This window comes from Rhodnius prolixus, unplaced genomic scaffold, assembly GCF_049639745.1.
Source record: "Rhodnius prolixus isolate KJV_2025 unplaced genomic scaffold, Rpr scaffold_7, whole genome shotgun sequence".
NCBI classification, from domain to species: Eukaryota; Metazoa; Arthropoda; class Insecta; order Hemiptera; family Reduviidae; genus Rhodnius; species Rhodnius prolixus.
Genome location: NW_027411582.1, coordinates 10,128,840 through 10,156,444, shown reverse-complemented (window position 1 = coordinate 10,156,444; position 27,605 = coordinate 10,128,840). Strand labels below are relative to the sequence as shown.

The following is a 27,605-nucleotide window of genomic DNA, read 5'->3' as shown; positions in this document are numbered from 1 at the left end:
CTGAATGCTAATATAAGAAATTATAAGAACTGCATCTTGAACAATTAGCATCTACATTTCCTAATTAACAAGTGTAAAAAAATATAATTAGCACATATTTCCCCTAAATTGTAAGATCGAAGGAGTTGCAAGTAAATTTCTTCCAATTACAATTAGTATTTGGAATTATTTTGATGCTCCTACAAAGAGGAATTCAAATAAAACAAATCTTTTGTGTTTAAGAAATATGAATACAATTACTTGCATGCAGATCATCCTCAGTTTGTACAAAAAAAACTGCAAAAGCTTATTAAAAATGGTTATAATTGCCTGCAAGAAGAGTCTACAAGTATAAACTGTAAATGCAGATTGTGAAAAAGGTAGTTATACTGTTCTGTTTATTCATAGAACCAAAAATAAATTAACGAAATAAGTTCTGTTACAATTTTGTACGACTATTGCTAAATTTATTAATAAATAAATAAAACACAACAGGATAACGCTGTAATTAGTCAAAATACTAAAGATGCTCGTCATGTATAGGGTTTTGTAGACAAGCCAAAAATCAAAACTCAAAATAACTTAAACAATTGAAGTAAAGAAGACAACAAAATGTGTAAACATTTATAAGAATATAATCATTGATCTTATTTTGGATATATTAATACTCAAAGATATTTGTTCTAACACCGAACATTTAAATGGCTTATTTGCTAATTACAAGAGGCCAAAAAGCAAGGAAAGAAAATTCATATAAGTAAAATTTGGGAAATAGAAGCATTTGTACATGATTATAAAATAAATGATTTTAATTATTAAGCAGTTTCTAGTTAAAAAAACAAAATGCTCAACCATGTTAAGTGCTTAAAAAACACCCAAAGAAATGAATGATTTTGGACCACTGTTTCATGGACTTAAAATTATCCTTATCACAATAATACTCCGACCCATTCATATTAAGAAGACGATAGCACTTAAGCACACCTTTCAAAATCTTAAATTGCTTTGCATTCTGGACAAGCAAAATACTGGACGACACCTTGAATCACTATTATAAATAGTTTAGCACGGAGTACTTCGATCGTTTACAACACTTCTCCAACTTGTACTACAAACTTAGAATATCCACAAAATTGCACAGTGACAACACCGCGAACAACCATCCACAAATCTGTGTCAATAATTCAGTCCCGCATCAAGACCTACTACACCAAGAAAGACATAAAATGTTTTATAGAAACAAATAAGAACCAACTTTAGATGAATTGTTTAAACAAAATAATAATTACAGTTTTACGACACTGAACTATAACAAAAAGCTCGCTTACGACTTGGTTGCAAAAAAAAAAATAACTGTCACCTATTGAACTAAACACCTATAATACCAAATATTTTATCAAACTGGGCTAATTTATAGTTTTGAAGATTTATTTAGGCATCCATAGCATTATTTATCATCGTGCAGATTAATAAGTATATTAAAAAATAATGTATCTAAACTGAAGACTCACCCCTATTACTTTTATGGCTGTTCTTCAAGTAATAAATACGTCATCGATAAGCTTTATAGTTCAATCAAGTCACTTACCTGTAGCAAATGAAATTACAAAAATTAGAGCTATTTAGAAATAAATGTTATGAACATAGTTTAACAATAAATTGAGGGATTAAAAGGAAAATGTTTCGTTTAAAAAATGAATCATACATTCATCATTGATAAAAGATTTATATTGCTTGTATCAACCGAACGTTTGTAGGTAATGAGAGTAATTAAAAACACTAAACTGAAATGATTATTCATTATGATAATGTGCATTAAGTTGAAGTATAATTATTGTTTTAAATTGAATGTATAGATAGATACCATTATTCTATAATGTATTAGTTTTACCAATAAAAAGGCTATAAACTTCATGCACAAGCTCATAAATAATTTAACCAATTGTTCAATTACTTTTGATGATTACTATAGTTTCTAACACTTTTAACCTTTCTATACTTTGGTCTTAGGCTTCACGAAGCCTTTTTTTAAAGTATAATTTAATCACTGTACAAATAAAATTCGTTTACTTTTGCTGAAAGTAACCAAACACTGGCTAGAACAAATCTTTTTAAAAATAAAAAGAATTACCTTGAATTAAAAGTTTTCCTACATCTACACTCAGCAAGGAATGGTTAAAACTCAGTAAAGTATCCAACAAAATTGGCAAATATAAACAACAAACACACTTTCCACATCACAAGCACTAGTACACGCCGGCCATTGCTATCAGCTGATAGATTGTGCAGCAGTTATAACGTACAAAACACTGCCTTAACTATAAAGCCTATGCCATCTAGCGGATTTACTATGAACTAATCTAACAAGTATATTTTACAATTCAATTAATCAATTTAGATGGTTAATCAAGATGAAATAAAATTGATTTATTATACAAATAATACTTTAAATTATACATTAAATTTTTTTAGTATGATAAAAACTTTAAATAGATAAATCACATTTAAGACTAAAAGATGTACTGAGATGTTTGCGGAGGCCATTAATACTTTTAAGCAGAACCAGACATAAATTATTGTTTTAAATATTGCAATTATTATTATCCTGCTCTACAAAATTATGTAAAAAAATAATTATTATTATCCCCTCGTTATTGAAAAGGAAAAGAACTAGGCTTTCTAAAAAAAAAGTACCAAATTGACTCAATTTTTTCAGAGTGGCTGCAACAGTGAAACGTAGCCACATATGGACCTTAAGTATGTTTACTGTAGCCCTTCCCTACATTTCCCGGGCCAGATATAAAATATATGGGTAAATTAGATTTCAATTAGGAGATTATATGATTATTTCTTTATTTATTGAAAGGCATATTAACATAACGACAATGAAAACTTCTAACCACTCTATGTAATAATTCGGTTTTTCCTGCTTTTTCTACCATCTATATCAATATCAATCGATCTATCATATATATGACTATAAGGAGGATCAATTAGTTGCTACAAATTCTATCTAAGATGACATATGGAGATAAGAACGACGAGTTCCCAGTTTTATAATAGTATTGCGATAGTGCCAAGATATTCAATATTTTTTTTTTTAGAGTTTCCATCAGAAAAGCAGTTCTAAAACCCTTCGAGTCAAGAAAACTGTTTTTTTAGAAGACAATTTGTGTGACTGAATAAACAATATGTGTTTTAAGTGATTATAAATACGTAACCACTAGCCAAAAAAACAGGAAAAATGATCGCAAGGTAGTTAAAAATATACTTTGTTTGAATACTATTTCAAGGTACGACCACAAACAAAGAAAAACTATGCGACCAAAATACCAAAATCGGAATTATATAACACAATTCATACACAAGATCTATTAGTTCCATATTTTTTTTAGGAAAATTAATTTCATGACAGTTTTAGGGAAAAATTGGTGATAGGCTAGAAAATAGAACGCTATTTCAATTTAATATATTCACTTCGCCGAACAGGTGTACAGTTAGTTCGAATTAAATTTGTTTCAAAAACTTTGGAGTTTAATGTACATGTCACGATTTAAAAACCATGAAAATTGTAGAAACAAGAAGCATTGCGAGCTCAAATTTCATTTAATACATTGTATGCAGTAAAAATGAGTAATAATATGTTAAATATTAAACTCGCTGCAGTCATTTAATAATAAATTTGGCAGGGTCCCAATCATTTCTTTTAAAAACAAAGAGAATTATTAGAAAACTAGGAGATTATTTAAATAGTAAATTAAAATGTAAAAGTTGCCAATAAAATGAATAAAGAGAAATTAAAATACAATACAAATTGAAATAAAACTTTTATTTTCTATGAAAGCTAAAAATGGTGTTAAGTGAAAGGAGTTTATTTACATTAACTCTCGTTAGAATGCGCAGTCATCTAGAAAATTGTGCTTTTTAGTTTCAAAATAATTCCGCTAGATGTCACGGCGTGTACAAATTGTTGCTATTTGTGGTGGGTGAATAGTAAAAGTTAGCCAAAGCAACACAGGACTCAATAATTAAGTTCCTTGAAAGATATTAGAATGCAATCATGTTTAGTGACTCATTTCAAAGACTTAAAGGAGAAGAGGCAAAAATAATAGTCGCAAATAAATAACTCGCGCAGGTTTACCTTCAGAATGTCGTATTTTTATTTATTTGTCTTTTTACTGATTATTTCCTTTGGTTTTGTAGGTTTATTTTGTTTTTGCTCTAAACAAAAATATTCTTAGATGTTTATACTTATTAATTTAGGCCTCCTATACAGATTCACCTTGGCCAAAACCATTTATTATAAACTTTACACTAACTTTCACGATGAAATTAATTAAATCAACTGGGATTTCACGCGATTCGGAATGATCAAGGGACCTCTGCAAATACTACATAGCATATTACATAATTTTAAACGCCATATTGACTGTTCCGTTCCAAGTAAGAGGCTTACGACGAAAATGGCAAGAGTTTGAACAATGTGAATTTTGTTTCACAAAAAACAAAAACCTGAGAATGATATTATTGGCTCTTTTTTTCCTTCTTTTCCTTAAACAATGCAGAATATTAATGAAAAGGACTTAATTAAACTTAAATTACACACTTCTCCAGTTTTTATCTGCTTCTTTTTTTTTTTTTTTTTTCCTATTTTTTCATAGAAATAGCTAACAATAAAAATTGTAGGAAGTTCATTGTGTACGATCAAAGGAGATCATGAGAAATTTTTTTTTATAAGAACAAAAGAGCTCCTGTATATTTTAAGTTCACGGTCGTTCATTAAGCAGACGACACTGCCAAGTTGATCGACACTGTATTTCCTTTTTTATTTCACGCAACTTTTTTTTTTTATTGTTTATATATTTTCAAAAATAAATATGGTAATTTTAAATGTATTTGGAGTTTAATTTTTATTTTATTTATTTTTAATATGACACTCTACTGAATATAGAACAGGATTTTGAAATCTTGAGCAAAACCAACGTATCATTGGGGTTTTCCCCTAAGTTTTTCAATTATTATTATAATTAATTCAATAATTTTCTTTTAAGGTTTGATTTTATGGTAGTTCAAGACCTTTAGGTAGTAAAGCCATGTATCCATTTGCGTCACCGTTGCCCGGATGAATATTTTTATCATTTTTTTCAAATAAAACTGTGGATGCACAAATTATCATGCATAATATTAACCATGTTTGCTTTATTTTCAATAATATTTGTTATAGAATGAAACTTTATAAAGTATAAAGTATCTACTGCTGATACAATAACTGTGAAACAAAATGTTTCTTTTGAAAGAAATGGATAGATGGGCTTAACAAGGTCCTTCACTTCCAAGAACAAAGTGTAATGCGAGACGGAAATCAAAGTAAAGTCGAACCTCTCTGGTGATTGATGATAGATGTTCGAAACCGGTAAAGGATATGAGGAATAAAATCAACGATACTATCCAACACTGCAGGCCTAACCGTATTTTCCATCAAATGCATCTATAATTTTGCTCTAGATTCGAAATAAGTAGTTTGTATATAAATGTTATTAAAACTATGGACATTCTCAACTTTTAGTGCACTAGAAATATAAGAACAATATTATTAGATGAATAGAATTAGCAGTCTACTGCCAGCGGTGAAATTTAAATAGCGGTTTAGGTCAATCGATTCTCCTGTTATTTTTATTTTTTTGACTGACATCCGCACAAATAAACGGAAACAACTGTTTCCTGTTCTGCTTTAACCATGTCGTCCCTGAATACTAATTTAATTTCTCTATGAATGCAAAAAAAAAAATTAATATTAGAGAAAATCATATTTAAAATCTCTTTAATAAAAAAACTTGATGTTTAAAAGTTAAGAATAAGGAGTGATTAAACGCCAAAAAGTATCAATACCAGTTATAGAGCTAACTTTTCCCTACAATTTGGTAAAGAATTCATTAAAATCGGAACAATACGAAGAGAGATATAGAGGTTTGAAATTTGAACCATTTACAAGACCCCCAAAATTTAACCCTCTATATTTCAATAACTATTATCACTAAAACATTGCTATTTATATCAGTAATAGAGTAAACTTTTCTCTACAATTCGGTAAAGAATTCATTAAAATCGGAACAATACGAAGAGAGATATAGAGGTTTGAAATTTGAACCATTTGCAAGACCCCCAAAATTTAACGCTCTATATTTCAATAACTATTATCACTAAAACATTGCTATTTATATCAGCTATAGAGTAAACTTTTCTCTACAATTCGGTAAAGAATTCATTAAAATCGGAACAATACGAAGAGAGATATAGAGGTTTGAAATTTGAACCATTTGCAAGACCCCCAAAATTTAACGCTCTATATTTCAATAACTATTATCACTAAAACATTGCTATTTATATCAGCTATAGAGTAAACTTTTCTCTACAATTCGGTAAAGAATTCATTAAAATCGGAACAATACGAAGAGAGATATAGAGGTTTGAAATTTGAACCATTTGCAAGACCCCCAAAATTTAACGCTCTATATTTCAATAACTATTATCACTAAAACATTGCTATTTTTTCCAGCTATAGAGCCGAATACTCTCCATGATCCATCATTTATATTTATCCATCTTTTTTTATTTCACATTTATAAATCTTATAAATAAATAAAAGAAATTAATAAATAGAAATTACTGATATAAAAAAAGTGTTGGCCAAAGGTCTTGGAGGAAAAGAACAAATAAGCTATGATTTAAGATTACTTGTCTTGGGAGAAGGTCACGAGGACAACAGAGGCTCAGCCGATCTGATGGGTTGTCCAGGAAAGTTGTGGAGGCGAGCTTTGGAATTTCAAGGATTAGAACAGTAAAGGAGACAATAAAATAAAAAAAAAAAGAGAAGCGGGTTCTGAACTGTTTTGATATTCAAAATTTACATATGAAATGTTCGGAAATCTTTTGTGAGGAATACAGTTAAAGGGGAGCTACTCGTACATCTATAATTTGTGGAGAATAATGGATTAAATGTCCCGGATTTCCTATAGAGTATCCAGACATTTGGATGTTCTCCCGATTTGGAGGTTTTTTTTTTCTTGAAATCAATGAAGTCTTTGCTTAACTGGGACTTACGAGAGATTAGCGTATTGTCCCATAAGGAAACTCAATATTTACAAAATATGTATACTTACAAAAAGAAACACTCAACTTCTCGAAAAAATTACTTTTTCTTATTCAAGTAACCTTTAAAACTTAATATTTCCAGTTAAATAATAAAAAATAAATCAATTTTAAAATCTTGATTCCACGGGAAATACTTCCTAAAATAGTAAATAAGAGAAACTAGAGAAATAGAAAAAAAAAATTTCTATCAAACTGGTTATCAACTTTACAAAAACACACATACTTAGCTAGAAAACTAATGTAATAGTAAAATAGTGAAATTCCTTTTCTAGCCATAAGGTCAACCTGCACTATAATAACCTCAATTCTCCCCAACCTTTAAGTACGTATACAGGAGTAGAACTCCTAAGAATGGAAATAATACTGTTTTATATAGAAAAAATACTATCTAATTAATTATCTGTTCTATAAAAAGAAAATGGATTTCTAATACCATAACATATAAATTCAAATCCTTATATATAAAATAGCAACAGATAGCGGCTGCGCAGGTAAACCCAGTTGTTCTTGTTCTTTATCTCTGTTCCGTAAAAAACTTTCCTTTGTTCATTGATATTTCTACTAAATTTGGCCAAGTGAAAATCATGAATGGTTGATTAGAAAGTCAAGTTAATGAGGCGAAACTGCCAATCTTATCAAAGATATATGGAAGAGATAAATGCTCTTCTACAGAAAGGAGTCAATTAAAACGAGTCAATGCTTAGGTAACTGTAACACATATATAACACTAATTTCGTGCTCCTAAAACAAGTTTGATCGATTCTAGTTTTTTTTTTGTAAATTAGTAGTAGTAATCGATATTGTTAGCACAGTTTAGAATAAATACAACCTTCTCATGCACATACACACACACATATATATATGCACGAGATGGGAAAACTGTGATAAAAAAAAAAAAAATCATGAAGGCTATTGCGTGATTCCTATAGTTTAAATTGCTTTTCTTAAAATAGGGCATACAAATTCTGCTACGCATTAACTAAAGTTTGATTTTGTTTCAAATAAAAAGGAAATGGCGGATATCTACGAGTTTATCTGTCCTGGTACATAAATTTGTGGTATTTGCTGACTAGTTTCAGAGGGTGCATTAATCGTTTTGATGTTCTCGAGATTTTTTACTTAGGCGAGTGCAGTACGAGACGGAAACGAGTGAAGTCGATATCATGCTCGTACTGAGGTCTGTATCTCTAACTAAGGTAAAAACGGGCATTGCACAAGGGTTGAGAGCTTCTATTTGTGTGCGCAATTCCCCAATCTCTAAAGCGGAGACCAAACATGTACCAACCACTTATCATTTGGCTGGCTCCCACCACCTCTCTCCTTATAAAATACGGGCATTGCACAAGGGATGTTAGTTATAAAACCCGGTCATGGATACAATAAACGTGCCGTGATATGGCTGCTACTGAAATCCAAGATATAAATCCAGCAATGGCGAACATAATGAGCCACATTTTCAAATTATTAATACTAGAAAAGTACTAATTCCATCCCTGTTTGTTACTGTAATACTTCAGTAAGTTATTTTTTATTTATTTATATTGCACCTGGTTATTAATCATTAATCGCAACCAAATGCTTAGTAGCAATGCATAATCAAAATACTTTAAGCTCCTTACTTTGCTTATTAACACCCATGCTTCTTAAACGCCTCGTTCGCTACGTTTCCGAATCGTAAAAGTGTTCTCGCAATGTTCACTTTCATGCGTCAATATTCTTAACCAGTTAAGTGTGTTTGCCGTGTATACACGTCAAACCAAATCTCTATTACGGCGCGTTCGACGTGTTTACTCGTTGTGAAAAATATAAAATTGCCATTAACTATGAAAACTCGAAATTTTAATAAAATACAATAAGAATATTATTTGGTAGGATGTTTCCTTTATCTTACCAATAGAACTGCGGTAGGAGTCAGCCAAATGATAAGTGGTTGGTACATGTTTGGTCTCCGCATTAGAGAATTACGCACACAAATAGAAGCTCTCAACCCTTGTGCAATGCCGTTTTTACCTCTTAGAGTTTCAGACCTCAGTACGAGCATGATTTTATTTTGTACAGAATTCAAAGCTCTTCTCTTCCTTGTAAAAGCTCTTGCATTCCCTAGTTAACTAGAGCAATGCACACGTGAAGCGGTGCAAGATTTTGAATGAGCACAGAATGCTTCTATGTAATTCCCCCTCGAGATTACAGAAAAAGTCGCTAGCAGTGACTATTACGACTATTGTAAACTTTCGACTGTTTTGTCCTGCGTTCGACGGTGTATACACGCCATTGTCTGATTTTAATTCCGCACACTGTGGGGAGGTTTTTTAAAACTAAATTGCCCGTTTAACTGGTTAATGAGTACCAGTAAGTGGTATGACTAAGTTACCGAAAAACAAACCATCCACACTGATTTTATTTACTAATAATGGACTCCAACTTAAGTAATGAGGAAGAAGTGTTAAGTAATACTTAAAGCATATTATAACCATAACAAAAGGTTTTCCCAAAGATGGACGCCTCTAAGAAGAAATATGCAGAATGACTCATCGCCGTCATTAACTGGCTAGTTTGGCTAGCTAATCCTAGAAATACGTGGAAGCCAAGGCTGAATATCACTTCCTTGGAATCACTATAACAACTGCTGATCTTACTAAATATGAAAAGATCTCTCCCCCGCCACGTCTGCTATCTTGTTATTTGCTTTTACACGGTGGCAAGTCTGTAGCTTTTTTTATTATTATTATTATTTTTTTAAATCGCTGATAGCATGCACTTCGTGTCTCTAAAATATTTCGAGTATTCATTCATCATTAGAGGTTAAGTAACCAGTTTGGTGTCGAAGAATTTGGCTACAACTATGTTTCCGTTCCACGTAACACCTGCTGACTCGATGCAAGATAGAAACATCACGATTTACGAAGCTCCTCAAAAGCCAAAAAATCTCCAACAAGTTTAAACGTCTGGAGGCCCCAATAAGGTGTTGGACAAAATTTATTTTAGGTATAATATTTATCATTATTTTATTCTCATGGAATTTTATTGGTTAAAGGTGAATGAAAAAGTGTATTTTTTGTTAACATTTTACAACGCAGTATCTTTTTCTACACTCTATCAAGCACCAACAGCGATAAAACTATGAATGCTAAATAAACATTTACATTATCTTATATATTTGTAACACCTTCCGACTTTTATTATATCTTTGGTTGGAAGTGAACTCCACAGGTGGATAGATTTACGATCTCTTTATCAAAAAAGACCCTCTGATAAATGTAAAATACTCTGGTGAATGTATTTTTTATTTTTAAATTATTACTAAAATTTGTATTAATAATAAAATTCTATTTATCTTTTTCTTGTGACGAACTTAAATTTAGTACAATAAGACTGGCTGACCCGAAAATGGATTAGAGATTGACCCAAAAGGAGTAGGGCGACCTCGAAAAAGAGAAAAAGTTGCAGAATTTGATGGAGACTAGGGTTACCAAAAAGGTTTTTTGCTGTTTTATGTTGAAAGAGTATTTTACAAAAAAAATTGACTTTCTAATTTATTTTTCATAATTAATTCCTTATTTAATAATTATAATTACTTTAATTATCCATATTTGGGTCTAATTTCTCTTTGGAATTACGAGAGAAATACAAATTTTTTTAGGAAACAAAGAGCGAACCGGATTACTATTTTCAACATCTGAGGTCCACTTGGCGCCAGGAGCTTTTTCCAGAGTGCAATAGGCAAGCCTCTGGGACAGTGTTTTCTCGTTACATTCAACACTGTCCATCATCGGACAGTGAGTTGTAAGCTGCAAGCTCCTAAGGGCCTAGCAGCTGGAATTCGAAACTGGGAAAATTCATTTCAGCTAAGCACTGAGCTAAATTTATTTGCTCATTTAATACATGCATATCTATAAATTGGCCGAGCGAAAGTAAGTACCACTTCTGGAAGCAAACCTTTTAAAATGATTAGAAACCTGGAATCTAGACTTTTGTTTCAACCAGTTATGATGTAAGCGATAATTTTCAGTGAAAATGAGTGAGAACCAAAATAACACGGACAAATGATTAACACTGTTAATAACGAACAAAGAAAACTGTTCAAGAAAAACCACCACAAAGAAGAGAGAAAAATCACAGAAAATGGAAAAGACAAATTAAAAATCACTGAAACGTAACAATTTTTCAAGTTACAGCTGGTTAAAAACCTCCTAGTACACTGACCCAGACATATCAAGGTCAGCTGCAGTCTAAATTATAATGGTTAATTTCTTTAGAAAACAAAAGGAGACTCTCTCCTTCTCTCCTCGTACCGGTGGGTGGAGTATTTTAGCGAGAGAGCTGGTTTTAGAAATTTTTATCTAAGCATGATATCGTGGGACTGGAATTAAAATTATTTTTTCAACGATTCTTACCTGACAACAACATTATCATAATAAGAAACCGGATGTGCTGAAATTGGAAATAAGATCAAGAAAGGCAGTGTGGGGTAAAGAAGATAGAGTGGGGGAAGTTTCCGGTTGTCGTTCATTCAACAACTCTCTTGTTCATCATGAAGATGAATTATTTTTTTCTCTTCTTTTTGGGTCTGCGAGCTTGGACCAAGCTCTTCAACGCTTTCTTGGGCCAAACAGCTACTCTGTCTTAGAAGTTTGTTAAGGAGGAACTGTGTAACGAGGTAATAAGAGGGGATGGGTTCCAGAAATCCAAATTAGATTAGATAAAACGGAACCAATACCTCACGGCACCGCAGCCACAAGAGGCTTATTGTACCTTCCCCTTTTGAGTCTAGTAGATGAAACCTCCCCCCTTCTAAAAAGGATGAGGACTTTCCCTACCAGTTCCTTCTGCGCTACAATCTCCTTTGGCCTCAAAGTTCCAAAGATATCGTAGCGCAGCAAAATCCAAATAGTAGGGTACATCAAGTAATTTGAGTAGGTTGTATACCCCGAGAGAATCTACACCCGATTGAAAAAAAGCTTACAGTGCCAACCCTTTGTTCGGCTAGTGGCAGAAAGCACTCCTATTTCTAAGATCATGGTGCTTACTACATCAGACAGTTTTTTTCCCCTTAAAGTTATGAGGTCTCATATCGCAAAGCAGCGATTGCAACGCAGAGCCTCAAGAGTTTGTCTTCCCCCCACCGACTGTTACCACCTGCTCAGGGCCTCCGCATCCTCTAAAAAATGTTTTCTGACCCCTCACCGAGTAATAAGGCATTAAGAACCCGGTGGAAATCTCTTCCTCGTTAGGAACGAAAAACGAGAATAGAATTTTGTTTAAAGGGAAGGAATTTACTATGTGATTAGCACACTGAATTCCCACGAAAAAGATCCTGGATTCCAATCCAGCTGTTGGACCTAGGATTTCCTCTTCCTAGGAGGGAGCTTCTTACAGCTAGCTGCCTGTCCACTGATGGACAGAGTTTCCAGAAATCACTGTCCAGAGTTCCAGGAAAAAGCTCCGAGCGCCAATGACTTCAGATTTTGGGGCGCCTTATTTTATTTTACTTATAAAAGTAAACTCGGTTAAGTATTCAGTCCAGATTTAAAAACAGACAAGTCATTCTCAAGAAATGGAGCAAAAATTATTTAAACAAAATACAGATGATACGAGTAATAAATGAAAATATTAAATAGTAAGATTAAAATACAAGGGCCTAGGTAAATACTTCGGTCCTAAATACACATTCAAGAAACATTGTATGAAGAGACAAGTGGACTGTGGAAGGCCGCTGCCACCTGTTGTCACTTCCTGTCTTTCAGTCTGCCTGTATGTGTGTGTTTCCTTTTGAGTAGTACCTGCTGCTAACCTTTCTAGAAGTTACCCATAGATATACAAAGGAAGATAAATATAACAGAAGGGATAGTAGATACACCTACCGGGGGACAAAAACAGAATTAGGCACTCCCTTCTAGGCAGGATGCACAGGGCCTTTTTTTTACATCGTAACAAGTGAATGTAACAACATTTACTACAAACATTATCCTGCAAATGCACTTGGTCTTGGAATTATAGGTCAAAATTAATGAATATTGAAAACTCTATTTGGTGAGTTGGCAAGATTGGATTATTTCCTTTCTTACGAGAGAGAGACAGAGATAAAGAAGCTGATTTTGCGAGCTCAACCATTCTTTTATCAATAACTGCCTACAGAAGACAACATGAGAATGAAGATCGTCTAGTAAGAGCGCGTGGTCAACCGGAAGTTTGGATTTGAAACTCAAAAAGAGATTCATTAAACTCTAAACGCAAACTTTAAACCACACAATAATAATTAAAACTTAGTTCTTAATTCTGTGGGGTTCAGCCAAACTTTCTAATTCACAAAAGATCCAGTCCTTCCAATCCAAAATACTCCCGTCAGATTACGAATTCTCCATTTTATGTCTCTAACTCCACCCACCATAACGACCTCAAAATCTCATACGTAACTGACGAATCTAAATTTAAATATAGAAAATTCTTTGACTCTCTTCCACTCTGTACCAATCCTCGTGTTCAAAATCTTGCCTCCAAAACAATTCCAGATCGTCCTGCACGATGATTGAAACGCTGTTGGCCTCGTGACCAGCTTCAATAGTACAAGAAACTCCAGCGAGAGTGTTGCCAGTGGGCAGCTTTTCTCCTCAAGCTGATCAAGACATGAACTGTTCTTTTATCGTATTCACTTATTACATTTTATTCTTTGTAGATTGTGAATAGCAAATAAATTAAAAAAAAAAATCTTCAACAACATATAATATAAAAGATATCAACTACAAAAGAAGGAAATACCAACAGCTAGAATAAAACTTAACAAGATGAACTTGAACTTAAAAGAAAAAAAAAGTTCTCCTACACCCTGAATCACAATGCACAAAGCATGAGGGGACGTTCCAACCAGATGATTCAATGGGAGAAATTAACTATGCACAAGAAAAAACCATTTATAACATGATTTGAAGAAGAAGAAGAAGAACAAGAAAGAAACGTTCTAATTGTCTCATGCAGATATCTGTTTCTCACAAATAATCCCCTCCTCACCAAAACCACCACCAGAGATAATAATTAAATTACCATAATTTTTTATTAATTACATATTATTTATTAGAAAATCCCTGAAGTCATGGAGAATATATATGCGTGCAGTTTGTCTCAAGTTCAGAGAACTACTACTAATTAGTGAACCCAAGAAAATATATAATATTTAAAAAAAGTAAATAAATTATAGAGTGATGAACTTATATATTGAATCACATTTGAATAAATTACATTTTTGTAATCATTTACTTACATTAAATGAGACGGGAATGGAACTTGGCAATATTTCTCACACTAAGGGGTGATATTTCTAAAATCTGCTAAAACGAAAGTGAATTATTGGTTCAAGTATAGGCTTAGATGCTGCTTAATTATTAGCCTGATAGTACTAGTACTATAGCACCCCGCTAGAAGCACATCTTTCGAAGTCTCAAGGAAACGGAAAAAGCAAAAGAAAAAGAAAACCATGGGTCAAACGCCATTGGTGTTTGGAGCAAACAGATAGTTTGGCTCTTTTAGTCACCTTTTAAAGGGAAACTGTAAACAATTGAATCCAATTCTATCCCCGGAAAACTCAGAACTAGAATCACTTTGAAAATACGATATACTTTTAAGAGGTTTTTTTTCCCCCCAGTTGCCCACGATTAGACCGCATTCATTTCAGATGAAAAGAGCGCCCTGAGGAGAGGTAAAATGAGGCTTACCTCTGTAATAAACCATTTCAGTGCTCAATGCACGGCTTTACAAGTGTAAGGTTATTGCCAATTTTTCTCACAGTTTGATGCAAATCTATGGGGAAGTAAGCCCCTAGAAAAATCATAGTCAAAGTCGTGTGTGTAGTCACAACAAATTTATTTTGTTCTTACAACTGTTCCATTATTTGGCACAAATATCTTTAAATTTTGTTCCATTTCGTCTAACGGTTCCCAGAACTATTTTCGTCAATCAAGCTATAATTATCCCAATTTTAGTTATTTAGTACTTAAAAAAATAAGTCCTACTAAGTTACAGGACTAGTCAAAGCATTAAGTTTTTTGTTGGGAACAAAGCAAGAGGGGAGGGAATCGCATGCAGAATGTGCAACTCCCTCTGACCCCAACTGCATTTAGCTTTAGGAATAATTATTTTTTAATTATTACTTTTTACTTCATTTGATTTAAGAAAAAAAAAGAAGGTATTAATTTGTTTTAAATTATTTTCTAAGAATATGGACTTAATTATATGAATAATGAACAGCTGCATAATATGAAGAATGCAGGACAAGTTTTATCATGCACATGCAATGAGATAATCAGCATCCCTCTACTCTCTTAGAAACACTAACAAGAGGGGCAAGAAAATTTAAATTATCCAGCTACAGAAACTCCCAGGGTGTTCTACATTAGATGAACATCTTCGTGATGGACAGGGTTGCTTTTACTGAATTACAGGATTTCAATTTTTTTCAAGCGCCTTGCAAAGATGGAAAACTTGAAAATAGCATTTTTTCCGTTTTCAACCTAATTTTTCTATACTAAAAAAATACTATAATCATGGGGGAAAAAAAGTAAAGTAAATATTTCTAAGAATTATAGTTAATAACCTTAACTCAAAGAAACCTTAAGTCACCAGAAGACCTACGACCGGCTTAGGTTGCAAGAAAAAACAAAGCATTAATACAAATAGTCAAGTATTAAAATAAATTAAATAGCTATGGAATAAATTTTTTTTTTTTTTCTCACTTTATTTTTATATTTACAACTGCAACAATTGTTGCACCAAGTAAATCTGATCTTATTGGTTCAGTTCTCTTGAAAAGTCATGGTTGGAGCAATCACCCACTGGCGAAACTCCTTCACAATGATTTAATCACAACAGATCTCTAGGCCATTTTCGCTTCAGTCGACGAGGAGGATTGTCTGGAAGGTTTAGAGAGGAGAGTTGTTGGACAAGAGGATTAGGATGGAGAGCTAGGAGGCTGTGAAATTTGCGGTAGCCAGACTTTATTAGATCAGAGACAAAGGGAATGTGAAGGTCGGTGTGTATTGTAAGGTTAGAAATGTAGTAAGGAGCATTCAGGATTTTCCGTAGGATTTTTGACTGTAGTGTCTGCAGGCGTTTGGAGTTAGAAGGTTTGGTTGAGCCCCACACTTCAGCTCCGTATGTCCATATGGGTCTTAACAGTGTTTTGTAAATTGTCAGTTTGTGGTTCAAGTCGAGTTTGGATCTGCGGTCAAGTAGTCTAGTAAGTAGCTTGTAGCGTCTGTTCACGTCTTGTCGTTTCAGTCGAGTATGTGGGTTCCAGGTGAGTCTCTTGTCAATGTACAGTCCTAAGTATCGTACTACGTCAGCTGGAGGAATCGTTACACCGTTCAGTAGAACTGGTGGACTTGCAGATTTTCGTAATGTAAAAGTAATGTGCACTGATTTTTGTTCATTAATTTTTATTTTCCATTTTCGGAACCAGGTTTCAAGAAGATTTAAATGGATTTGACTGTTCTGACTGGCTTGTATCGGATCGGAGTGGGAAGAAAGTGTGGCAGTATCGTTAGCGAATGTTGAAACTATTGTATTTTGAGATAGAGGTAATTCAGCAGTGTATATTAGAAAAAGAAAAGGGCCTAGAACGCTTCCTTGAGGGACTCCAGCTTTTATGGGTGGAATAAAATTTAGAGTAAAAATTCACCTATTATACCAGAATGTATTTGAACTATAAAACATTAAAACATTAGCATAAACATTTAAGGAATCCTTAAAATTTGGGATTTAATCTTGGGTTTTTAATGTAGCGGAAGGACCTTTAAAGGCAATGTATGGTCTGAGAATCACACCTTCAAATCGATTTTTGTGAACAGAATCGAATTTTAAACAAAATCGATAAACAAAGGTGATTATACAGGAGGAAACGGAATAAGATAGTTAAAAAACAAATCGTTCAACTCATACTTCCGGCCTAGCGATCCTTTATAACTATTTAATTTTCTTTTAGTGGCAAGAAGACAATATAATATTAGTGATCCCCAGTGAAGGGAGTAGCTTAACGGTTAGTGTACAGAGTGGACACTGAACGAGCGAGATGATCCTGGGTTCGAATCCAGCTACTAGTCCTTAGATTTTCTTTTTTTCTCTACTTACAGCTCCACTATCCGTTGAAGGACAGTGTTGTCTGTAACGAGACGACTCTGTCCTGAAGATGGCACTGCACTGGAAAAACAAAAAAAACCTCCAGGCTTCAACGACTTCAGATGTTAAAAAGCCTTTAATTTAAAATAAAATAATACTTTTTTAAGGGATAATTGCCACCCTAGCCTGACTTGAATACGTTCAAGAAAAGGACCAGATATTAGAGAGTGCTTAATAACCTAAGCAGTCGGATGCACCCTTTAAACCACTTTTTTGAAACAATATTTCAAATAATTTTGTGGACAACGTGGATACAAACAATATGCGCAACAAGTTCGCCTAAATATAGGATTTCCGGTCGGACATCGAGGTCCCCATTTAGCATCCAAGCACAACTTCTTATTATCCGCAATTTTTCATTATTGAGAAGTGTTTTCACTTAAGCAAAGATCATTTTTCAAAAATTACATTTTTTTTTGAAGGCTGAAAATATATTTCTGAGATCTAAAATTAAGTCACGATCACAATACAATTAAAAAAAGAAGACGTAAATTGGTAAAAATGCTAACAATAAATTCTTTAAATTAAATAACAAATCTAACTCAGGCTAAATGAAGTATCCACGTTTTAAACGTTCTTATCGCTATTATATTCAATGATATTCCATTAATAGTGATTTAACGATATATATTATATCTTTCTTAAATATCGACACAACAATATTAAATTCCCTCCTGCCACAATTTACATAAAATGTAATCAAACACAAATATTTATCTACATTGCGTATACGTGACCAACATGTGTTGTAGAAATAAAGGTACAATGACTGATAAGGTGAATCTGGGCTCGTGTATTTATTATTTACTAAATAACTATGTAATCAAATATAACTCTGTGAAGCAATACATTGTATACGTTAACTTTAGATTACTCGCTACTTAGATCTTGGAGAATTCCATAAAATTAGATGTCTTTATTTAAAATCGCTCGCATGAATCTTGGTATTTCCGTAATATTCATGAAACATATACGAGATCATAGGGTGAAAAACTACGCAAAATGTATTAAATAAAGTTTGTTTTTTGTTTTGCCTTTTTTTAGGCATTGACTTCCGCCATACAGCCAGCATCGTCTAGGTGCTTATCACTAGAATATCACTCACTCCCCATTCTTACTTATAGATACATTCGCTTCACACATTCATCCCTCTACTATATACACCTATAAAACCTTACAACTAATGGATGGATCAGTACTCCATATTCCTGCCATCCTTATAGCTTAACCAAAAATTAAAATCACGTAATCCTTCTCTAAGCATTTTCTTCCATTCATTCTAATCGGCTATAACTTTTAAATACATTCATATTTCGATGCTAGCTCTGCTATAGATTTAAGCACATAGATATTGGTGGAGAATATTTTGTCTTAGTAGCGAAATGGTGCATCTAAATACATAAAGTTGCACTCTCGCTTTTTACTGCATTGTTTACGGAAACGTTACTAGCGTTACTAAAACTTTTCTCGCGAAGAAATCAAGCCTATAAGACCTTGGTTCGCCACAAATCTGGGAACTCTGAAGGCGCAATTAGGCTAGATTTATTAGGGTTTGGCTATAAAGCCAGAAATACCACGGCCTCAAAAGATCTATTGTAACTCCCTTTAGTATCTAGTGATTTGTTTGCAGATCGTTGATGTGTATGATGTAGGGGATGCATGAGATTATGAGTTAAAAGTTTCTCTGTGTGTAATTTGTTTATTGTGTTAATGTTGAGGGTGTCGCGTGTTTTAGTATGTTGTTAGTTCTAGGTATTCGCAATAGACGTCATCTGTGGAAAAATTCGTTCGAGGAACCTCTATCTATGGCCGAATGGTGGATCTGATTAGACTTAGCAGTCTCAGCAAAAACCTGAAGAGCTTGATTGAGGAAGAGATCCTTAGCTTCACTTCCTCCTTAGAGGATCTTCAGTGTCGGCAATAGAATCAACCATAGCATAAAGCTTCTAGATCGGCTATGGGCAACAAATTTGTGAGCTTACGTTACATGTTTATTAGCCGAGGGCTAGATCACAATGGCAGAGGTCGTTTAGCTCACTTTAATTCTATGGTATTAGGGTAGAGTCTACCCAAATAAAATATCCAAGCTACGCTACTGTGCGCCCTAAATACTAGTTCAAGAAAAATTGATACGACAAAAGATCCAACGGACAATATTTTGGAATTACTGAAGAAGCTTTACTTAATACCTAGAAGTCAAATCATAAAACCCTTTAAATACCCTAACCAGTAAGATGAATAAAATACTATACATTCCAATAGGGTTTAACAGCCCTAAATGTATAAAGGGGAAATCCAAGTTAGAGAAAAAAAGAAATGGAATGTTAAGTAGATAATAAATTAGGCGGTAAGTTACTTTTAGGACAGTCCGTTGACATTTGAGAGGGTGGCTTTTAACTTTATTAGAAATGGTCATTTCTAAAGGAAATGCTGCCACCATAAGATGACCTGTGTTTTTAGGTTCATGAAACCTTCCCTCTATTAAAGGAAATAACCTAAACCAGACTCGAAATAATCAATAACAAACTCGTTTTATAATATGGAGAAAATGACGTATTTTGTTTTAACTTTCAAATTACTCAATTGCCACAGGAAGAATCTGGTTTTTTAGAGCCCCTCGTTCGGGAATTTTTTTAAAAAAATAATTCGTCAGTATGTATATCAACCTTACACTTCATATGACAGCGGTATATTATTAAATGCCCCATAAACTGTTAAAATTTCCAAAAAAAATGAAAAAAAATCTATTTACGCGTCTCTGTAGAGAAATTATAAATACCAAATATGAATTATAATGATCTAAAATAACAATACCAACAATACAAATGATAATAATACAAAAATAACCGGAAGCGAAAGCACACGGATACCTCTCACGTGTTTTGAAACAGAAAGCGTGGGAATGCTAAACATATATGATCCAATGGGAACTTAATTTCTTTTACTTTAATTATTATTTCTAATTTAAGTTAAAAATAAAAAGGGAAGAATTTGCTGAAACAAATTCACTTCTTTCCAAAAATGTGTAGCTGCAGAACATCACACAGAAAATGAGCCCTGCTCAGCGGCCAACAACGAAATTGAGAAACCGGAAGTAAAAGACGGTTTAAAAAAAATGGAGCGGTACAAACAAACAAAAAAGAAGTGTCCCTGATTTTGACTCTTAATTTTGAATGATCCAAAGTTGACTCACATTCACGATTTTTACCTTTCACAATAGAACTGTCACAAAACATGTTTATAAAACACGTCATAAATTAGTTCATAGAATATTAATGATCACGTACTGTGGTTCAAACTGAGATTTTTTAAAACGAGCTTCAACTTTTTTGTTTTTGTTTTTTACTACATCCTGTAAGTTTAGTAATAATTATTATAGGAAAAGGGTGTTTCTTACCTTGGAGAGGGGGGAGCAGTTTGTACGTCTAAGTGCATAATTAGGGGAAGAGAAAAGGGCGCTGAAGGGAAACACGGTCCACTGATCAAACCCTTCATGCAGTACTTAAATGTACTTACCTGGAAAAGAAATACAGAAATTATCAAAACTTAAAAGTCAGTAAAATAACATAGTTTGTTAATCACAGGTTAAGAATGAATTGGACATTTATAAATTTGGAGTTTACACTTGATTTGTAGTTACACTTTAATATTAAGTAAGGTGATAAGGTGCCTAATAACTGGCCACTGCAGGTTCAGGAAACACATGCATCGCATGGGCCTAGCAGATGGCTAGCCTTTGTAGGTTCTGCCAGGAAGAAGAGGAAACGGGCACTGCACGTGTTGTGTCAAGGTGAGGGGCTTGTCTGGCTAAGGATTTTACTTCTCGGGGAGGAAAAACCAAGGCCCTGAGAGCTTTACCCAGAAGTCGCTCTCAGAATTAAGAGTCTGATTAAACGGACGGGTCTGGAGGGTGAGCTCTAAAGTCGGGGCGCCTCAATAGATCCAAAGGGGTCGCGATGGCGTAGGCTTTGAGGCCGCCCTAATTTAATCTAATCTAATCTAAGGTGATAAGATAGGGTGAGGAGGAACATTTGAACAGGGGGCACCTTTGAACAGTTTTAATTTCTCGTCAAATATTTAAAACATTTATGATTGGTAATTTTCTCCACATTTTTGTGGTAGACCTGTTGTATAATTAACAGAGATTCCCTTCAGAATTGAGGAATGTTATATTTTGTAAGGAGGAAGTCAAATTTCTGTTGCATCTTTGGTAGTGTATTGTGAAGATTTGTAGTGGACAAGGTGTAAGTATTGTTAGTCCATTATTGCCACTTGTAATTCGCATTTTTAAACCTGGTATTTACAAAAGTCTATTTGCTTGCGAAAAGTGTTGGATATTATATTTTCTTTTACGAAAGGAGAGGGGGCACACATTTCAATATCACAGTTACAATGTGCCGCCCTACCGACCTGCAAGTTTTTTTTTACTTTTATTTTTTTTTATTTTTATTTTTTGGCATTGGCTTCCGCCATACAGCCAGCATCGTCTAGGTGCTTATCACTAGAATATCACTCACTCTCCATTCTTACCTACAAATACATTCGCTTCACACATTCATCATTCTACTATATACCGATATTTACATAAACTACTGCTAATGGATGGAGCAGCACTCTGTGCTCCTGCCATCCTTCTACGAGCTTAACCAAAATTAAAATCACGTAATCCTTCTCTAAGCATTTTCTTCCATTCATTCTAATTCTGCTATAGCTTTTAAATACATTCATATTTCATTGCTAGCTCTGCTATCGACTTAAGCACATAAATGTTGGTGGAGAATATAATGTCTTCGTAGCGAAATGGTGCATCTAAATACCTGTATATATCGTCAAACATGCGTTTCCTTTCTACCACATAACGTGGACATATCATTATTACATGTTTGAAATCCTCCTCCTCATTGCAATCTTCGCAAAGAGGAGAGGACCTTTTGTTGATCCTGTGTAGATACGATCCGCACACCGCGTGGTTCGCTCTCAGCCTGCTTATTGTCGTCCTGCAAGTTTGTGACTTCTTTTTTTTGGTTTAATCGCAGAGAAGGGGAAAGTGGGTCCGAACCTACATTTTAGAAGCGCAACAAACCGAATATTTTGTTCAAACTTCCTAAACCCATCACACTTCGGGTGCAACATCCCCGAACTGAGTCATTCTTGATTTTTTGTACTAGATTTCAGTGGTTTAAAAGAGAAAGTAATGTAGTAGTCGAGAGAAATAACTGATAGAAGGTAGATTCAGAGTAAAGTAATATCATTTCTTTCTATTTTATATTGTGTTCAAAGCTACCCCACCAGTGGGGCAGATATTAACATTTGACACAAAATTTTTAAATTAAAAAAATATAGATATGTTTGTAAAGTACCAACTGTTTATTGATATAGATCTGTTAAGAAGACTTGAAAGTTGTAGAAAACAAAATAAAAAGGTTCAATAATACGATTCTGGTGCACTCTGCAACAGAAAATGGAAATTCTGTTCAAATATGCCCCCTCTCTTCCTATAGTTCGCTTTTCATCAGCGGTAATAAAATCTCTTGTTTGTGATTATAAACTGGCAATCAACATCGAACTAAATAAAATTCGATTCAATAGATCCCTCTGCCCTGACAGTTTAGGACTTGTTCAAGACCCACCACCAGTTTTTATTGTTAAAAATACTATAATTGACTAACAAGCGTAAGTCCTGAAGACCGACTGACCTAGTCGCTAGGACAAGGAGCTTGGCCAAAAATGATGGCTTAAATCAATGATTTTTTTGGATCAATGATTCAGACATCAAAATCAATACTCTCCAATTTCCCTGTTATTTTGTATTTATATTAAATTTCCGTAATTCTATAAACTTTATTTGTAACAGTGAAAAGACTTTTGTTTAATATTTGGCAGACATCTACGCTTAACAGTCATTTCGTTATAAGTTTGCAATTAAAATGTAATTAAGCTTTTCAAATTTTTGAAGAAAACGTGTTACAAGTTTTGAAAATCGAAAGAACAAAAAGCGCAATTAGAACAGACTTTATTTTAATTGCAGCATTCATAAAGTGCAACCATTAATTCAATAATTAGCTCTCCTCGCCGGTGTTCACTTTAATGGAGACATTAAAGACAATCTTTTAGTAATGGTATTTATTGATATTTCTATTGGCCATTAAGAAATGGTATTGAAGCATCATCATTATAAAAATTTCTTTGATATTTTACCGCCGCCTTATCCCGATTGGCTAATTCAACAATGCACCTCTCGTAAACTGTCTAATGACGAGAAGTTTTTTAATAATAATATTCTTCTTCTTCTTCTTTCAATCGAAACAACTGCAGCAACTGCGTGTTCAGTAATAGTATTTCCCCCGCCCATTTTGTCCAGATTGTGGTATAGAATTACTATTAAGTAGTGGCTGGAGACTGGTTGTATTCCCGGTCCAGTCTTACTAGTCGGACAGTCACCACCCATCTCTCTGATCTCTGAGATGACTGGTGCTTGTCCTAGCTCAAGGTCATGGCACTACTGGGCCGCTAGTACTCTCTGTTGTTGTTGTTGTTGTTATCGCCGCTCTATCTCAAGATATAAATATAACTCCTCATCTTTCCCTTCTTAAATTTATCTAAACCATTTATTTTTAATGTTTACCAAAATTTTGGTCAAGCAAAATAGACTACTACTGAGAAGCTGTTGTGGAGAATCTCTGTTTACAAGATTTTACCAGGAGTATCCATAATTTAAGGTACCCTAGTTACGAAAAAGTGGTTTTTACAAATTCATCAGAGGCGCCCACTGTAGTCCAAGAGGTTAGATTAGATTAGATTGTATTAAGTCCGGCTACAGTTTGTCAGATACCAATATAATAAACTAATAAAGCAGCAACAGGACACTAGGGAGCATGGCGACTCAATCGCCTCAGTGCACTGGAATAAACCTAAAAAGTTCTTGTAAAGATTACCAGATGCCACAATCTCCGGTAGGGAAACATTTAACCTCCCGAAGACGAGAAATCTAGTTTTAGAATAAACGGAACACACCTCTACAAAGTGCCGCACTGTCTCGTTGGACTCACCACAGCCAGCACAAATTGGCGACTGGATAAGGCCGCATTTAAAAAGATGATACGCTAAATTCGCATGTCCACACTCAACAACCGGAACCAACTGGCGGATCCGGGGACCCGCAGCAGCCGTTTTTGACAGGCCAAGAATTTCCTTAGCCTGCCGGTAGTCAGCTCGGAATCTCCACCGTTTCCGATGTTCCTTTAAAAATCCACAGCTCCACCTCTGTTCTACAACGTCGATAGGATACAGGAATAATGGGCTGGAGGAGTCATTGTTATCAAACGCAGCTCCTTCATTTGCCGTTTCATCTGCAAATTCGGAATCCCGGAGTGACCAGGGGACTAAGCAAAGCCTAAGAGGTAGATAGGCGAGACCCGCCCAAGCTAAAAAAAAAAGTGCATTGTTGGATTGCGTTCAATTCTCGGCCTATACCTTGGATTTTATTTAATGTGGTTAATAAGAGAAATTTAACAGTGAAGTATGTTTGTTAGTCGCCTCCATCCAAGATACCTAATTTGGTACTAACGTAAAGTACGCCAAAAAAAAAAACTAATTAGCCTGTTATGTGAGTCAATCTGTGTGTCCACTTTAACTCAACAGCAAAACACACAGGAAATTGACTTTCATATTACGCCTATGTACCAAATTTGAAGTAAATAATTCGAAGTTTAAAAGAAAGACTTAAGTTTTCCCACTATTTTCCAGAATTAGGCTATCTTCAAAAAGCAAATATTTGCTGTAAATACTCTTTTAAAGATTGAAAATTTTGTCACGATCACTGAAATATCCTTACACTATGAAAAAGAGAAACTATAAAAGCGAGAAAGAAGAAAAGAACATGTTTATACTTAAATTAAAAAGCATTAATTAATGCAGTAGCATAAAATGAGATTAATGCAACCTCTCTTTCTAGATCGTCAAGGCCGGACATTTTTCAGTTAATTCTCTCTCTCTTACAGCATCCCAACACAGGATCTTTAAAAGATAATTGCAAGGTAATGTATGATGTATTTATGTATCAATTATTTAATAGAAAAATTCCAAGGACTTTAATAAACCAAGGTAACAGAGAATTTTCTTCTCTCTTTTTTTTTAAAAAAAAGTTAATAATGTTTATTTTTTTAGTATTATTTCGTTATAATTACTGCTGTAACAGTTGTGGGAGGCTTTTCTTGTAAAAAACTACTTGTACGAATTAAGAAATAAAAGGCTATTAGAACGACGGATAAAAGTAGAGCTAATTTTAAATATTTCTAGAACAACTTCTTTGTTTTTTTGCCTAAGTTTAATTAAAAATCCTCCCTTTTAGTTCTTTTAATTAAGAAAACAGAAAAAAACCAAGCTATTGTTAACGCTGCAACTTTCGCTGCAAGGATATTTTGCCAACTAGAAAAGAAAAAAAACTTCGTTACAGTTTTTTAAAGTAACAAACTTCATTTAAAGACAGAACCGTTTAATTTACCCAAACGGTACTTTAAACGAGAGCTTAACTTCATCAAAATCCAAGAATAACTTAGCTTAAGTAAAGTTTTCTGATGAAATTTTACATTTAAAGAAATAAGTCCTAAGTTTTGTTTAAAAAAAAAAATCTTTGGAACCACTCGACAAAACAAAAATACCAAAAAAAGAATCTTATTTTAAACGTAAGAATATCGAGACAACAAAAAGGAACAACACCAGACAAGAGAGGAATGTCAGAAAAAAAAAATAATAAAATAAATGGAGAGCATAGTTTTAAATGAATAGAATAGGAAATTAAAACAGATAAAGCACAAGGTATGCCAGAGTTTAGGAACGACTGAGATTAACATTCTAAATACATGGTGGCAATGGAGAACAATAAGACTACAGAATTAACATTAAGAGTTATGGTATGGAATATAGAATCAGTGATCTTGGCTCTACGGGTTGGGTTATACACTAAGAGTGGACCAGCTTGGCATGCGTGTATTGTGACAATGAGTATAAAGCACAACTAGGAGTATTTCATTTAAGTTGATACAAGAAAATATTGAAGAATTATTATTTTATATATTTATTTGTGTTTAGGAGGAGTAACTACATAATATATTATGTATCTGCAATCCATTCTTCACTAGGAATACGAATTTAGAAATTCTAAGTTCATTGATAAGTATTCCACTATAATAGAATAACTATAGGAATAAATTTCATTTTAGAGCTAAGATTTAGTCTAAACACTGAACTTAGATTGGCTAATAAATTAGATATATTGCAATCGACAATCAGATGTTCCAATATTCTGTTAGCACTGGAAATGCAAGTCTTGATAACGCCTCGTTACAATGTTTTTTGTTTTTATAATAAAAAAATTAATAAAAATTCAAGATTTTACAAAATTTATTATTTCACTTACAGCCACAAACCGTCGCGACATAGATTTTGACTCGAAATCGATCAACTAGCAATTTTTCCACTTTTTCAAAATAGATTTATCAGACCCCCCCCCCCCAAACACACACTAGACTTAAAAGTACAGAACTGAACAGACGCTATCGACTACTTAAAAGACTATTTAGACTACAGATCAAAACTCTCTCTGGACAACAAAAAGACTGATTTATACTTCTATTTTAAAAACCCATCTGGGCGTATGGAATAGGAGCTGTGGGGTTCAAACAAAAGCTCCAATCTCCGAAAGGATTCAATCTTGAAATACTTCGATCTATTGTAAACGCTCCATTTTATGTCTCCCAACCTGGACTATACACACTGCCCTTAACATTCCTTTTATCGCCCAAGTCGCTGAAAACACGATACAGAAAACTCCACTTCAACCTGCAGTCTCGTATAAATCTTTCTTCTAGAACTCTTCCTTGATAACCCGGACAAGACGTCTTAGGAGACACTGTGGCCTCGTGATCTCCTCTCAAGTGAAGAGAGCGACTAATAGCCTAATGTTTTGGAGTGTTACCACTGCAGTAACTTCTTTACTCGTTTACTTCTACCAGCAATCATACGCAAATCCTCTAGCTCGAAAATCTTTCTTCTAGAACTCTTCCTGATAACCCGGACAAGACGTCTTAAGAGACACTGTGGCCTCGTAATCTCCTCTCAAGTGAAGAGAGCGACCAATAGCCTAATGTTTTGGAGTGTTACCACTGCGGTAACTTCTCCACTCGTACACCTCTGTAATTCATAGTTCTGTTATCATTGTTACTTATAGCGCCAACGCGCTGATTGTAGCAAAAATAAACGCCAAAAAGAAAAAAAAAGATTTATCAGAGTTTTTCTTTTATTGATAACGA

General features: G+C 33.8%; 1 protein-coding gene across 2 annotated transcripts in view; it reads right to left on the bottom strand.

The window, feature by feature from the left end:
- Positions 1 to 27,605, bottom strand: part of baz (par-3 family cell polarity regulator) — a 144,146-nt gene that overhangs the window by 84,688 nt on the left and 31,853 nt on the right. Inside the window, exon 1 of one of the 2 annotated variants that reach the window (XM_074113901.1) lies at positions 2,111 to 2,251. The exons of the other annotated variant lie outside the window; for it this stretch is intronic. The gene's annotated coding sequence lies outside the window, so the exon portion shown is untranslated. Of the gene's footprint in view, positions 1 to 2,110; positions 2,252 to 27,605 lie in introns of those variants that run through there. 2 annotated transcript variants of the gene reach the window in all.